Below are 15,682 nucleotides of genomic sequence, written 5' to 3'. Positions count from 1 at the left end.
CCTGTGTGCTTTGTGAAGGGGTGTGGGGTGGTGTCCCTTCCCTCCAACCAGCTCTCCTCCCTGAGCTCTGTGGTGTGATATGTCAGCTTCTCATTACCTTTTTTTCCCCTGACATCATTGGCAAGCTTGATCAATTCTAGATTTTTAACAGATGTAGAAAAGAGGTGGCCTCAGAAAAACAGGTACAACTTATGTATGAGTATTTAATCTCTGTATCACCAGAGGCCAGTCACTTCACTGGGTATATGTAGGGGTTTACAACCACTTTAAAGTTAGTTTAAAATAGAAGGTCCACTTTAAAAATAATCACATACCCTCCATGCAAAAATGGCCAAATCTAAACCTAAAAGTAGCACATTTTCATGGTTTCCCAGTAAAGGTCATCCAACATCACCAGCACTTAAATTACATTTACATTTAGACCCCAGCTTGCTGTCTTGCTCTTAATTCCTTTTATTTTTTTTGCCAATGTTTTTTTTTTTTTTTTTACCTTTAGTATAGACCAGGGGTACCCAACCTTTTGAAAAGAGAAGGCCACTTAAGTGGGCCACAATGAGTGGAGTGGGTGGATGATTGGTCCATGTCCACTCCCACACTTCTCCTTTTAATGAGTTTTCAGAAGACTATAGAGAATGAGTTTTCAGAAGACTATAGAGAATGACATTCTTTTAATGCAAAACGTTTCCCTGAAATGAAAGTTCCCTCCTATCCACCTTTCTGCTACAGAAAATCTTTTTTTTCAAAGTGGTAGTAAAATTATCTGCAGTCTTCTCTTCAAAGCACTGAAAATCCTTATGTAGCTGTCAGTATCACAGGGGAGGGGTGGGGATCTGCAGTTAGAGCTTGTGTACAGTATGTGAAAGCTGACTGGAAGAAAGGGACACACCCCCATCACACACGACACAGGGACAAATGAATGATTGAGAGTGGTTTTGTGAACAGACAAGCTGTATGCATTTTCTTTCTGGCGTCAGGATACCTCGTCAGAAGTGACACATATTGATAACAGAGGAAAGAAGCACCAGAGAGAACAGACACTCAGAGCTTTGGAAAGAGACAAGTAAACTAGAGATGCACCGAAAAATTGGCCGAAAATTGTGTTATCAGCATGCGGCGATAAGAGAAAAAAGGTGCAGATAAAGTGATTTTGCCTCTGCCTCTTTACTGTACTTATCGTGTGTTTTTTCCATAGGTCATGGGACACAAAAATGCAACATGGGTGCATCGAGTGCCAGTTCACATCAGTGTCCGATGTCAGACATGGCATGCGATTCGCACCGCACTGCTGTGCAGACCACATGCGATGTCTGTGCGATGCAAATTCAGTCAGTCAGTCATACAGATTGTATGGCTGAATTTGCATCGCATTCGTATCAAAATCGTGCAGGAATGTTTTTTATCCACAACACCCTTGCAATCCAATTCCTGTCCAAATTCACAGTTCGCACGGCGATCTGGGATGACATTAACTTTGCATTGACACCCGCAGCGGTTGGCAGAGGGCAGTGTGAACTGGAAAATTGAATTTAAATTGATATTAACTTTGTATATATATATATATATATATATATATATATATATATATATATACACACACACATATACATATATATATGCATATACATATATATATATATATATATATATATATATATATATATACACATACATACATACATACACACATACACACACACACACACACACACACACACACACTATATATATATATATTAACCACTTGCCATCAAATGACGGCTGGGCGGTGTGGCTCTCGTTCTGGGTGGACGCCATATGATGACCACTCTCGCACGCCGCCGCAGGTGCGCAGCATGGCGATCGTGCCGTGTTGCTAGGACACAGCGCGACTCTGATCTGTTTAAAGAGATCGGCCGCAGCTCTTTAACCATGTGGAAAAACAAAAATTGTGTCTTTTGCGCTAGCCAAAATGAATAAAGAAAAATCTAAACAAGGGAATATGTGCAATCACATAGTGTTTGTACACATATAGATTTGAGCAGCACCCTAACAAATAAATTGAAAAGAGGAAAGCAAGTGATGAGCGCAATCCTAAATGCACTAAATCGTGAACAAAATAATTATTTTCTTTAACCATGTGATCGGCTGTGACCAATCACAGCCTGTCACATGTAAACATGGAGATGCCGGTAATTGGCTCTCCTCGCCTCACACTGACAGAGCTGATCAGCGGCATTTCCTCACAGAGGACATCTAGGGTTGTAATCAGAGCACTGATTAGCACACCCGGGCGGTGCGCTTGTGAGACATTATAAAAAGTCCTGCAAGCAGCATCTTTGGGGTGGTTTGGAAAACGCCCCTGCCCATTGCAATGAATGCAAAAATCGCTGCTTAAACAGCAGTAAAGTGCTGCTCTAAAACCAGCCGCGATTTACCGCTAAAGGCCAATGCTTTCAGTGTGAAAGCAGCTTTTAAGTAAAAAGGTTCCCCCCCACCCCACATCACTCACCTAGGCAAATGACGTACTCTATACTTGCTGCGTCTCCTGGTATATGCACTTCACATATCCCAGGAGGCAAAAAGTAGTGCCTCTGCTGCATGACCATCACAGATGTGACCTATACAAGCACTGTAATTAGTAATGGAATATCATGGCCTACCAAATCTTTTGTCAGTAGTGCCGTGGAGTATTTATTCTTATAGCCTCCCGAATTATTTGTATATGTAGGCTTGGAGTAGCTTCACAAGCTCAGTTAGGGAGTTCCTGCATGTTGCATTGATAACATGAGGTAATCTTTTTGTTACCTGACTAAAGTAATATCTCTACGCAGATGATGAAACATACACAAAAAAAGCACATCACAAAAGTGATTAAGATTTTTGAATTGTCCTTCATGTATCACTGGACACTGGCGTTGGCTACAGAGTACTGAATGTCTAGTTATAAAAATAAATAAAATTAAGGCTAGGGTGGTAGGGATGCCTAGAAATTAGAGATTAGATATTTGTGTGGCATCTTGCAGCCATCTAATATGTGCTATGCACCTCTTTTTATTATACGATTTTGCAGACCTTCATGATCTCATGAAAAAAAAAAGGGAGGGAGACGGGGGGGGGGGGGGGGGTTAGTGGACACTGACTGAAGCTCAAGAGCCGCCTGAAGGACCAGCATATAAAAACGGACATCGGATGATGCTGAAACTCCTGCCTGATAGAGGAATATGCCTTCAAGATCAAATGGAAGGACTTCAAGAATAACTTGATGCCCAAGACCAAGAAGAAATGGTAACCCCACAAGGGAGGAAAGCCTTAACCTCCCTGGCGGTATCGTCGAGTCTAGCTCGGGGTGAATTTTACATAACAAAAGCGGCAACCCCGAGCCAGACTCGGGATCGCATTGCAGGATACAGGGAGAGTTACTTACCTTGTCCCTGGATCCTGTGAGGTGTCCCCGCTGTGTGTGAGCCGTCATCTCGCTCGATTCACACACTGGTGACTGCCGAGTTCCATTCCCGAGCGGCGCGACGCACGGGGCGGAGATCGGCACCAAATTCAAAACACAGTATATATACAGTAGGCTGTAATCTTACAGATTACAGCCTACTGTATCAAATAATTACACATACCCTTTGTCCCTAGTGGTCTGTCCAGTGTCCTGCATGCAGTTTTATATTATAAAAACATTTTTCTCAAATCGCCTTTCAGGACAACCTTGGAGAGAGCGCAGCTCCGCCTCTTCTGTAGGAAACACCCACAGGCTTTAAATCCCTCCTCTTCCACCATGGCTTCAGTTATTGTGTTTCCTCCGCCATGGTGGAAGCATCAGGTTGGAGCCAGGGAGCTGCGTTCTCTCCAAGGCTGGAGACAGGCTTTTCCCTCATTGATCTACCTTTTTTTTTTTAGGTGGTGACTGAACCATCCCAGCTCCTCCACTGTACCTTTAAGGGGGGATGCTCCGGAGTCCTCTGGTCTCGCCTGCTCACGGGAGCTTTAGGATCCATAGGGGACGCTGCGTCTGGTGCCCGGAGTCCGCAGGTTTTGACCCCGGTGGTCGGGCAGGTACCGTTTCTTTCAAGAAACATGTCCTGCATGTCGGTTCCGGGTCCCGGTCTGGCGGGTGACGTCACGCCGGCGACGCGGCGTTTCCTGTGGAGGCGTGGCGCTCGTGGCTCCTGGCGCCTGGAACGCAGGGACTAGAGGGCGGGTTCTCTGACCGGCGCTTCCGTTTCCGGCTCCTATTGATGACGCGGAGCCCGGGAAATTCAAAAGCCCAGCGTTTTCCTCTACAGCTGTCTCTCTGCAATGGAGGAAAGAGTTACAGCGATGGCGGATGCAGGCGCCGTCAGCACCGGTCAGGCCCAGGTAAGAGGGGTACAATGGTGCCTTTATTCTTATCCTTATGGGCTTTCTATTGTGTTTGGTTGTTTTTTCCTCCTTATGGGAGCCTGCTCTGCTCTGATGGAAGCCTATGCTGGGCCATCTAGCAGAAACTCTGGTGGTTGCTATGTTCTATCTTTTTTCTTAAAGGGGACATTCTTTCACTCTGGTGGTATTAGCACGGTGGTGGTTTCCCTTGCTTAGCTAAGAGAGCTTTGATTTAAGTCAGTTTAATTTCTCGTTTCAGGAGAAAACTGCTAGTAAATCTAAACCAGCAAATCCACCAAGCCAAAGGAAATGTCCTTCCTGTAAAAACCCTTTGAGAGACTCTTGGCAGAAAGCCATGTGTAGATCATGTATTAAAGACCTAGTTGAAGAGGAATCTTCTCAACAAATTAAAGAATTATTTTCATCTGTCAAGGAACTCTCGGACTCACTTAGTTCAGTGAAATCCATGCTAGTGCAGAGTGCGGTCCATACTGAGCCCCAGCAACCACCAGCAAGCCCAAGAGCTTCCACCTCCAGGCCGGTAGTGGTGGACTCTGGGGATGAGGGGACAAGTACTCTTCCCTCACTTGTAGACTCTGAGGAAGAGGAAGAAGAGGATGCATGCAGAACCTCTAAATATAAATTATCCCTGGAGGATGTGGATGAACTTTTAGGTGCAATCTACACTACCCTTGACATTCAGGAGGAAAGAGTACAACTATCAGTCCATGATAAAATGTACCAGGGTATGGATGACTCCAAACATAGAGTTTTTCCTGTCCATAAAGTGTTATCTGACACAGTTAAGAAAGAATGGAAAGACCCGGAAAAAGGTCCCTTCCTTCCTAAATCTCTTAAGAGAAGATTTCCCTTTGAAAACAAAGAAACTGAGGTTTGGAATAAGAAACCCAGAGTGGATGCTGCCTTTTCACAGGTTTCTAGAAGGACAGATCTGGCCTTTGAAGACATGGGGGTCTTGAAAGATGCGATGGACAAAAGAGCAGATGCTCTCCTTAAAAAAGCTTGGGACTCCGCATCCGCCAGCCTTAAACCAGCCATGGCTTCCACGGTGGTAGCAAGAAACCTGGAATGCTGGGTAGAGAAACTGAAGGGCCACATTGAAGCAGGCACCCATAGGAAAGACCTTTTAGACTCCTTTCCTCTAATCCTTAATGCAATTAAATACATGGCTGACGCATCAGCCGAATCTATTAAAATGGCAGCCAGATCCTCAGCACTTGTCAATTCAGCTAGGCGTGCAGTCTGGCTAAAAACGTGGTCAGGGGATACAGCCTCAAAGATTAAACTTTGTGGCATCCCTTTTTCAGGGGATTTTCTTTTTGGGCCAGACCTGGAAACAGTCTTAGATAGAACGGCCGATAAAAAGAAGGCTTTCCCAGCCAAGAAGAAACAGACGTTTAAAAAGAATTTTCGTGCTGTTCAACAACCCTACAAAAATAGAGAAGATGTCAACAAAAAACGTTGGTTTCCTCAAAAGGGTAGGGGAAGAGGTGGGGTTCTCTTCAGATCTCCTCCAGATCAAAACCCTAAAGACAAATGACGTAACTACTCCAGTAGGGGGAAGACTGTCATCCTTTCTCCCTCAGTGGAGTCAAATATCCACAAGTCCTTTCGTGAAGAACATCATTTCACAAGGTTACAAACTGGAATTCTCGGAATGTCCGCCAAGCAGGTTTTACATTACAGCCCTTCCAAGAGACCAAGAAAAGGCTTCGGCCATGATGAACCTTTTACAGGATCTGATTCAACAAGAAGTCATTATCCAGGTCCCGAAACAGCAGGAGGGTCGGGGGTTTTATTCCCATATATTTCTTGTAAAAAAACCTTCAGGCAAATACCGGTTGATTCTGAATCTAAAGATCCTGAACAGATCAATACGGTACAAACACTTCCGTATGGACACAATTTACTCCATCACAAAACTGTTGTCTCCAGGTTGCTTCATGGCATCCCTGGACCTAAGGGATGCTTATTTACATGTGCCAATAGCACCAGCCTCACAAAAATTCCTTCGCCTAGCCATCAATCTGGGAACATCAGTATGGCATCTCCAATTCAGGGCCCTACCATTTGGCCTGTCATCTTCCCCCAGAGTTTTCACAAAGATTATGGCGGAAGCCCTGGAGCCTCTAAAACTGAGGGGGATCTCGGTCGTGCCATACCTGGACGACCTATTATTCTTCGCAGATTCCAGGGATCAGCTTGGGACGAACCTCCAAACGTCACAGACTCATCTCAAAAATCTAGGTTGGATTTTGAACTTAGAAAAATCGCATCTAGATCCCTCTCGGGAGATGAGATTTCTGGGCTACACCCTAAACTCAGTAGTGCAAAAAGTGTTCCTGCCTCAGGAAAAGATAGACAAAATCTTTTCAGCAGTGGGTCAGATCCAGACGAACCTTTCAGTACCAGTCAGAACAGTTATGTCAGTTCTAGGCCTTCTTACAGCTACAATTCCGGCAGTCCAGTGGGCAAGACTGCACTCCAGACCACTTCAGAAAAACATCTTGCAGGTCTGGTCACACCAGGTGCCGTTCGAGAGGCGTTTCAGACTTTCTGCGAAAGTGAAACGAGCACTATGGTGGTGGAGGGACCCTTCCAATCTAACGAAGGGTCTCCCATGGTTTTTTCCCCTGGACAAGCGTCTAACAACCGACGCAAGCTCCTGGGGAGCCCACCTGGAGGGTCAAACCGCTCAAGGCAAGTGGTCAAAAATAGAGGCAAGAAAATCGTCAAATTGGCGAGAACTGAAAGCCATTCATTTGGGTCTGATAGCTTTTCAACAGGAGGTCAAAGGACATCATGTACAGATTCTGTCAGACAATACGACAGCAGTGATCTATGTGCTAAAGCAAGGGGGAACCAGGAGCCAAGGGCTCATGGACTTGGCCAATCAACTTCTGTCATGGGCGGAAATAAATGTGGCCTCCCTATCGGCAGTCCACCTGAAGGGATCACAAAATCTCCTAGCAGATCTGCTAAGCAGAAAAAGAGTGGTGGAAGCAGAATGGAGTCTGAACCAGGAGGTGTTCGATATAATATCGGAGGAATGGGGACATCCCCAAGTGGACCTATTTTCAAGTCAACAAAATGCGAAGGTCCAGGAATTCTTTTCAATTCACAGAATGGATCAGGCAGTGGGGTTAGATGCCCTGGCACACCCATGGAATTACCGGCTGTGTTACGCCTTTCCCCCTTTTCCACTAATCCCTCTGGTCCTAAGGAAATTCAGGGAGGAGAACACCAACTTGCTCCTGATCGCTCCTTTTTGGCCAAAAAGGCCTTGGTTTGCAACACTTTTGAACCTGGCCTCAAAACCTCCCTGGAGATTACCATACAGGAAGGATCTATTGACACAGGGCTCTGTGTGCCATCCGGAAGCAAGCAGGCTACATCTAACTGCTTGGTTTCTGAAGAAGACCTTCTAAAATCTAAAGGACTTTCTGATAAAGTAGTTAAAACTCTACTATCAAGTAGAAAAGAGGTAACTAGGTCCATCTACCTCAAGGTATGGAAGAAATTTAACTCTTGGTGTTCTTCCAAAAGTTTCGAAATCAAGAGTACTATTTCAGTTCTGGAATTTCTCCATGAAGGAATGGAGAAAGGTCTAGCCGCCAGCACCCTGAAAACACAGGTAGCGGCTCTCTCAGTTTATCTTGAAAGATCTTTATCCAAAGAAACTTTAATTTCTAGATTTTTTAGGGCTCTGGCTCGAAATAGACCGATAGCCCTCAAAGTTTTCCCTTGTTGGGACTTATCTATTGTTTTGCAAGGTCTCACGGGAGCTCCGTTTGAACCTTTACAGAGTGCATCGTTAAAAAATTTAGTTCTCAAAACAATTTTTTTAGTTGCCATTACATCAGCAAGGAGAATCAGTGAACTCCAAGCTCTAGCAATTAAGGAACCCTTCCTTAGAGTTTTGCCAGACCGAGTGGTCCTTCAAACGGATCCAGCCTTCCTACCGAAAGTGGCCTCAACTTTCCATCGGTCGCAAGAAATAATTCTACCAACATTTTCCTCAGTTCCGGCTAATGCAGGAGAAGAAGCTTTCCATACACTGGATGTAAGGAGATGTCTGTTACAATTCCTTTCCGTCACCAAGGAGTTCAGGAAATCAAACGCTCTTTTTGTGGTTTTCTCCGGTCCCCGAAAAGGGGAAAAAGCTTCTAAGAGTACGCTCGGTAGGTGGCTTAGACAAGCAATTTCTGAAGCCTATCAAGCAAAAGGAGAAGTTCCTCCTTCTGGGATCGCTGCTCACTCGACAAGGTCAACCGCAGTTTCCTGGGCCGAAAGGGCCGGTGCTACGCCTGATCAGATCTGTAAGGCTGCTACTTGGTCCAGTTTCTCAACTTTTATTCGGCACTACAGGTTGGACTTGCTGTCGGCCGCAGATCAAGCCTTCGGCAGGAAGGTACTGCAGGCAGTAGTCCCACCCTAGGGTAAGTTACTTGGTTATCCTCTCCAAGGTTGTCCTGAAAGGCGATTTGAGAAAGGCCTAGTTAGACTTACCGGTGACGGTATTTCTAAGAGCCTTTCAGGACAACCGCTATTTCCCTCCCTAAATGTGTATAAAAAAGTAAAGTATATATCTATCATGGTGTTGTGGTTCTCTGTGCTTTGTTTTCCAGTGCCGGAGGCCACACAATAACTGAAGCCATGGTGGAAGAGGAGGGATTTAAAGCCTGTGGGTGTTTCCTACAGAAGAGGCGGAGCTGCGCTCTCTCCAAGGTTGTCCTGAAAGGCTCTTAGAAATACCGTCACCGGTAAGTCTAACTAGGCCTTTTTCTGTCTGGATACTGGAGATTGTCTATAGCAACCAAAAAGTGTCAGTTTATTATCGCTGTTTTCTAGCTGCTCTAAAACCACTTTTGACATAAATTAGAATCACTTGCAGAATTGAGCGATAGCGATTTGTGGGGAAATTCATCAAACACTGAAAGTAATGACAGCGACAATTCTGCAACGGAGCAAATTTAAGTGTTTTTGATTTGATTACATTATTGAATAATTATTATTTGTTATTATTTATATTATAATTTATGATTTTGTGTTTCAAACCCGGGATGTCTACTAGACTCTTGTTTGGACAGATTTAAGTGAGTTATTCCTAAGAATTGCAGGCCTAAAATATTAACCGCCACATTTCCATGCAAAACAATTATACTGCTTTCAGCACCAAAAATCTGAAAGAATCATATCACCAGGGAGGTTAACAGTCCTAAACCATAAACCAAGCAAGAAGCTAGACAGTCTGAAACTCCGTGGTGTATCAATGGTCACTTGCAATTTGGAAGGGAAATCAACCTACAACTAACATGATTAACAAGGAATGGGAACAAGTCTCAAAAACACAACTAGGACAAGGGACCTGGGAAAAAGGCCTTGCAAGAACAAAACCAGCCAGCCGAAGTAGGAAGGCCCCATGCAGCTACTCACTGGGCCCTGTAAAGTGTCAAAGAATGAGTACATCTTTCAACAAGTCAAAGCAGGCAATCACCTTATCAAGACAATGTTCAGAGAAGAACCTTGAAAATACAAAACACAACCTGCGAGGGATGCAAAAATCGACTTCCGTGTCCAACAGAACCCAGGACACTATACCACAGAGTCAGCATGACCAAAAGAGTAGGTGCATGGACAAACCTCAATAAGGTCGGAAGGTAAGAACCTTACCATAAACTAGTGAGATGGATTACAACTCTGATGGAGTGGAGGATAAGCTAGACATACTTACCCATTACACAAAAGGGAAAGATCCAAGAGGAACCCTGCTAAAATTATATCCTGCATAACCTTGAATTTAAGAGTCTTGAGCCAAGATTGTTTCAGACTCTCCAGATTTAACAAAGCAGCAGGACTGGAGTCTTACCAGGACAGTGAAGAATATAGAATAGGGAACAAAGCCAGAAAAGCTCTCTTCACAAAACTGCAGATTAGCCTGGGGTGGACAAGTCGCACAGAGCCCTCAAAACATTTCCAGATCCTGACAGTGAATAGCCACAGGAGAGTTTGTTCTGCTCACAGACAGCCTGGGGACAAAAGGCCCTATTTTGATATAGTTCACTTACAACACAGGGTCTCAAAATGCAGGGTCACAGCCAACACAGGGCAGACCTTGCCAGAGGAAACTGGGATTTAAGGAGAGATTGCAGCTGCTGGTCAATGAAATTAAAAGTAGTGGAAAGGCCTTTGCAGCTGTAGCAGCTCTGAAAAACCCAAGGCTTGAGACAGCAGGATGATCCTCCAGATGCAATGTAGTGTGTACTACATTAATAAGAGCTGAAGTGACCTTAAATCTGAGATGACGACAGGAGACTGGTGCCTCAAAAACAATCGAGACTGAGGGAACCCTGAGTCAGTGATGGTCACTGCAACAAGCAGCCCAGTCTGTTCAAAGGCATCAGAGATGGACTTCGCAATGGATGTATCTACAAGGAATCAAGTGAATTAGTCCACAAAGCCTTGCAGGTTTGCACTAGAGACCCCTGGTGACAGTGTAGGGGACTGCCTCACCTGAAAGAGCTAAAACGATACCCCGATGATGTAGACCCTATAACCTTTTGGTCACCAGATTCAGATTATAGACATCCAGAAATTAGCGTTCCTGCAACCATTAAGAGTGTGATCTGGGGTCATCCCAACAGCAGGATCTAGATATCCATCTACTTAGAAACATGCTGAGACCATGAGGTGGTGATGCCACTAGACTTGAGGCAAGACCCGAGGCCTCAAGTACCCACAAACCCATGCAGCTGGTAGTTGTTGCGTGTCAGATGGCTGTAGGTGAAAAAATAAATAAAACATAGGCAGGCAGTAGGAACAGACCAGAGATGAAAGTTCTTTACAAAGCAGGAGCAGTAGAAGGACGATGCCTCCTCTACGTTGACAGATAGCAAAGAGTGTGGCGCACACACAACACTCCACCCAGTGAATAACAGCACTCATTGTTAACCCCCTCCTCAGGAAAAAGATTAACAGTAGCAGGAGATTCAAACGGCACCCAATGGTGCAAACAAGGCAATTTCAAATGCCCGGTACAACAAAGACAATTAGAGAGACTTGTTAGCAGAGATGAAGAAAAATAGGATTTTTGTACTCACTGTAAAAACCATTTCTCGGAGTTCATGGACGGACACAGCAGCATTGACCTTAGGGTTATATAGCCTTCCCTTCAGGAGAGACAAGGCAGAAAAAACAGCACTTCAAGTGTTAAAACACTTCTCTCAGTACAGCACCTACCAGGGGGCGGGTCCCCCGGGTACATCCCACTCTCTTGCATCATGCAGCCTCAGTTCGTAAACAAGCAGTACAAACAAAATAGGGGTAAGTGCTGTGTCTGTCCATGAACTCAGAGAAATGGATTTTACGGCGAGTACAAAAATCCTATTTTCTCTTCCGTTCATGGACGGACAGAGCAGCATTGACCTTAGGGACGTCCCCAAGCAGTTACATTTTTTTTCGAGGGGTGGGAAAAACACAGCAAACCAAGCTTTACCCCAAACAAACCAGAGTTCCTCAACGGAGGAACTTCAACCTTAAACTGCCGCCTGTAAAACCTTGCGGCCAAAGGAGGCATCCGAAGATACACTCACATCCACCTTGTAAAACTTTGAGAAGGTGTGGACTGACGACCAGGTTGCTGCCTTACAAACCTGTAAAACAGACGCTTGATGGCGGAAAGCCCAAGAGGCACCAATCGCCCTGGTCGAATGCGCCGTAACCTGAAAGGGAGGCGCCCGCCCCTTTAGGGCATAGGCCTGGAGCACGACCTGTCTCATCCTCCTAGAAATGGTGGCCGACGAGACCGCCAGACCCTTCTTAGAACCAGTCACCGACACGAACAGTGAGTCCGACTTCACCCGTAGGGCCCGAACCACGTCCAAGGAATGTAAAGTGGCCTCCTTCAGGTTTTTCGGCCGAGGACATAAGGATGGCAAGACAATGTCCTCATTAATGTGAAAAGCCGAAACCACCTTTGGAAGGAAAGACGGCTGCGGCCGAAGCACCACCTTATCCTTGTGGATGACCAAGTAAGGAGCCTTGCAGGACAAGGCCACCAGTTCAGATACTCGCCTGACCGAGGTAATTGCCACCAGAAAAATCACCATCTGGGACAGAGTCAACAAAGGAATCTTTCGAATGTCCTCAAACTGAGCTTCTTGAAGCGCCAAAAGGACTAAATTCAAGTCACATGGAGGCAGTGGAGGGCGCACAGGAGGGGCCACATGCCGAACCCCCTGCACAAACGTATGCACCAGGGATTTCGCCGCCAAGGGTCGCTGAAAGTAGACAGCTAGAGCCGAAATCTGCCCCTTAACCGTACTTAAGGCGAGAGCCTGATCCACTCCATGCTGCAAGAACAGCAGAATCCGGGACATCACGTATGTACAGGGGTGCCATTTCATCTCTTCACACATAGCGATGTAGGCCTTCCACGTACGATGGTAAATCTTTCATGAAGTAGACTTCCGTGCTCGTAACATGGTAGAGACCACCAAGCCCGACAGGCCTCGATCCTTCAGCACCAGGCTCTCAACAGCCACGCCGTTAAAGCCAGCGACTGTAAACCAGGGTGAAAGATCGGACCCTGCGACAGAAGATCTTCTCTCAGGGGTAGACGCCAGGGGACGTCTGCCACCAGACGCACCAGGTCCGCGTACCAGGGACGGCGCGGCCAATCCGGAGCGATCAGTATTGTTGGTATCCCCTCGGCTTCCACTCTGCGTAGCAGGCGAGGAAGAAGCTTCAGAGGAGGGAAGGCGTAGATTAGGTGATAGTGACCCCAATGCCCCATCTTTGGCACAGACACTGAAACACCTCCGGGTGTAGCGACCATTCTCTTTGGTCTAGCGTTTGGCGACTTAGGTAGTCGGCTTGCCAGTTCAGCACCCCCGGAATGTACGCGGCCGACAGAGCAGGAACGTACCTTTCAGCCCACCGGAGGATGTGCGCAACATCCGTCGCTGCAGCCGAGCTCTGCGTGCCCCCCTGATGATTGACGTATGCCACGGCCGTGGCGTTGTCAGACTGGGTCCTGACCGGTCGGTCCTGTAGACCCAGAGACCACTTGGAGAGACAACTTGATCACTCTAAGCTCTAGTACATTGATCGGTAGTTGGGACTCCTCCTGAGTCCAGCGCCCCTGGACTGACTGGGCACCCCAGACACCGCCCCAGCCGGAGAGGCTGGCATCCGTCATGATCACTGTCCAATGGCACGGCAGAAAAGATTTTCTGGCCCGAAGTGCCGGAGATGTCAGCCACCACACTAGGGAGGACCTGACCAGGCGACTCACCCGAATCTGGATATCCAGAGACGAAGGGAGCTTGTCCCAACGTGACAGAATCTCTTTTTGCAATGTTCGAGTGTGAAATTGATCATACGGCACTGCCTCGAAAGAGGCCACCATCAGACCCAGCACTCTCCTGCAAAAGCAAAGCGACGCCCAAGGCGATACTATTTACCCGTCCTGCGTCCACCGGCTGGAGGCATTCCAGACAGACCCAACGTCCGCAGGTAGATACGCCATGGCTGTCAGCCCGGCACACTGTGACAAAGCCATAGACCGGTCATATGTGTGCCCTGTAGCATATAGCTCACCGGCTACCCCTGGAGCAACGGGGCATGTCGTGGACGGCCTAGCTAAAGGTCGGCACACGCTTGATGGCCGAACATAAGGGGACTACAAAGATCAAGATCCAGCCTGTCACCCAGTCGGCAGTTGATTGTAGATCTCAGGATCCAAAAATGCAGGAAAAATCCAAAAAAAATAAAATAAATAAATAGCAAAAAAACTCCAGAGCACATGGGCTCCAGAAGGGCCATGTCTTCCAACGCTAGGCAGAATAAAACTGAGGCTGCATGATGCAAGAGGGTGGGATATACCCGGGGGACCCGCCCCCTGGGAGGTGCTGTACTGAGAGAAGTGTTTTAACATTTGAAGTGCTGTTTTTTCTGCCTAGTCTCTCCTGAAGGGAAGGATATATAACCCTAAGGTCAATGCTGCTGTGTCTGTCCATGAATGGAAGAGAAATATATGTTCATCCTACTAGGTCACTAGCAAAATACTGAGGCATGCTGGGCAGAGTAGGTGTGGTCCTGGACTGGCCTACAGGACTTTTTTTTGTCAAAATCTTCCAGTAAGCAGCAGTATAATCTAACAGTACATGATCCTTGTATTCCTCAGCGTAGCTATTACTACATTTTTTGGGGACCCATTTACACAAGATGCAAACTCATTCGCAGAGTGTCCGGGCATAAAGTTGTTCTGGGCAGCGGTTTCCCGATGTATCTGCTCAGTCACCACAATAGCTGTACCATTATATATTGATGTTTGCGTTTTAGGTCTTGTTCATTTACTAGCTACCTCTAAATCTATGAGAGCTTTGATAGGCCTCTTACTGTTTTACGCACGCAAGTCTATACTCAAATGGAAATCTACCCAGCCCCCTACCTTAGCTTATTGAAAGAATATTGTCAACAAAATGGTTCCATTGTATAAATTTACAACATATGAATCTAGGAGGATGTCAAAATAATTCTCCAAGGTATGAGATATTTGGACTGAGTCCAGGAATATGGTCAGATCCTCGGCAACACCTCCAAAGGATGCTCCGTTTTGCTTCTGCTTACTTTTTAGAAATGGCTCTGTATACTGGGAGAGTATCACCTGATTTTTACTTTGCACACTCCAGATACCTTGATTTCAGATCCCTTGGTTACCAATCTTTGCCTTTTTATTTTGAGTGAGTGTGTGTGTGTGAGTGTACAAGCGAGCAAGTCCAAACCTGGGTATGCTCAATAGGCTTTGTTTTGTATTTCACTTTATATCCCTACAATAAAAAAAAAGCCTAAAAGCTAAAACCCAAGCAGAAAACACAATTTAGACTTTCTATATAAATTCTAAAAAGTGCATTTAGTTACAGCTAGCATACGTATCTAAACATATTTGGAGAGAAGGGGCAGCAATATAAACCAATCAGACTCTGCAGCATTGCACAGTGCTGTTCATCTGACACCATGCGCCTGCTTAACCAGAAGAGTGAGCAGAGTGGAAACCTATGTGGCAATAATATTTCATTGTTTTTAATCAGCAAGTTGGGGAGATGGGTGGCCAGGCTGTATTTCTTAAAGCAACTGTACGGTCTTGTTTTTTTCCCTATAAAAATAACAAACAAGTTATACTTGCCTCCTCTGTTGCAGTGGAATTGCACGGAGCAGCCTGGATCCTCCTCTTCAGCTCTCCTGGCCCCTCCTTCCTGTTCAGTGCCCCCACAGCAAGCAGCTTGCTATGGGGGAACCAGAGCCAAGTCACAGG

General features: G+C 46.0%; 1 protein-coding gene across 3 annotated transcripts in view; it reads right to left on the bottom strand.

The window, feature by feature from the left end:
• TAF4B (TATA-box binding protein associated factor 4b) overlaps positions 1–15,682 on the bottom strand; it is a 177,982-nt gene that overhangs the window by 97,477 nt on the left and 64,823 nt on the right. The window lies entirely within an intron of this gene.

This window comes from Rana temporaria, chromosome 5 (assembly GCF_905171775.1).
Source record: "Rana temporaria chromosome 5, aRanTem1.1, whole genome shotgun sequence".
Classification (NCBI taxonomy): domain Eukaryota; kingdom Metazoa; phylum Chordata; class Amphibia; order Anura; family Ranidae; genus Rana; species Rana temporaria.
The sequence above is the reverse complement of the archived record's forward strand: the minus strand, read 5'-3'. Positions and strand labels throughout refer to the sequence as shown.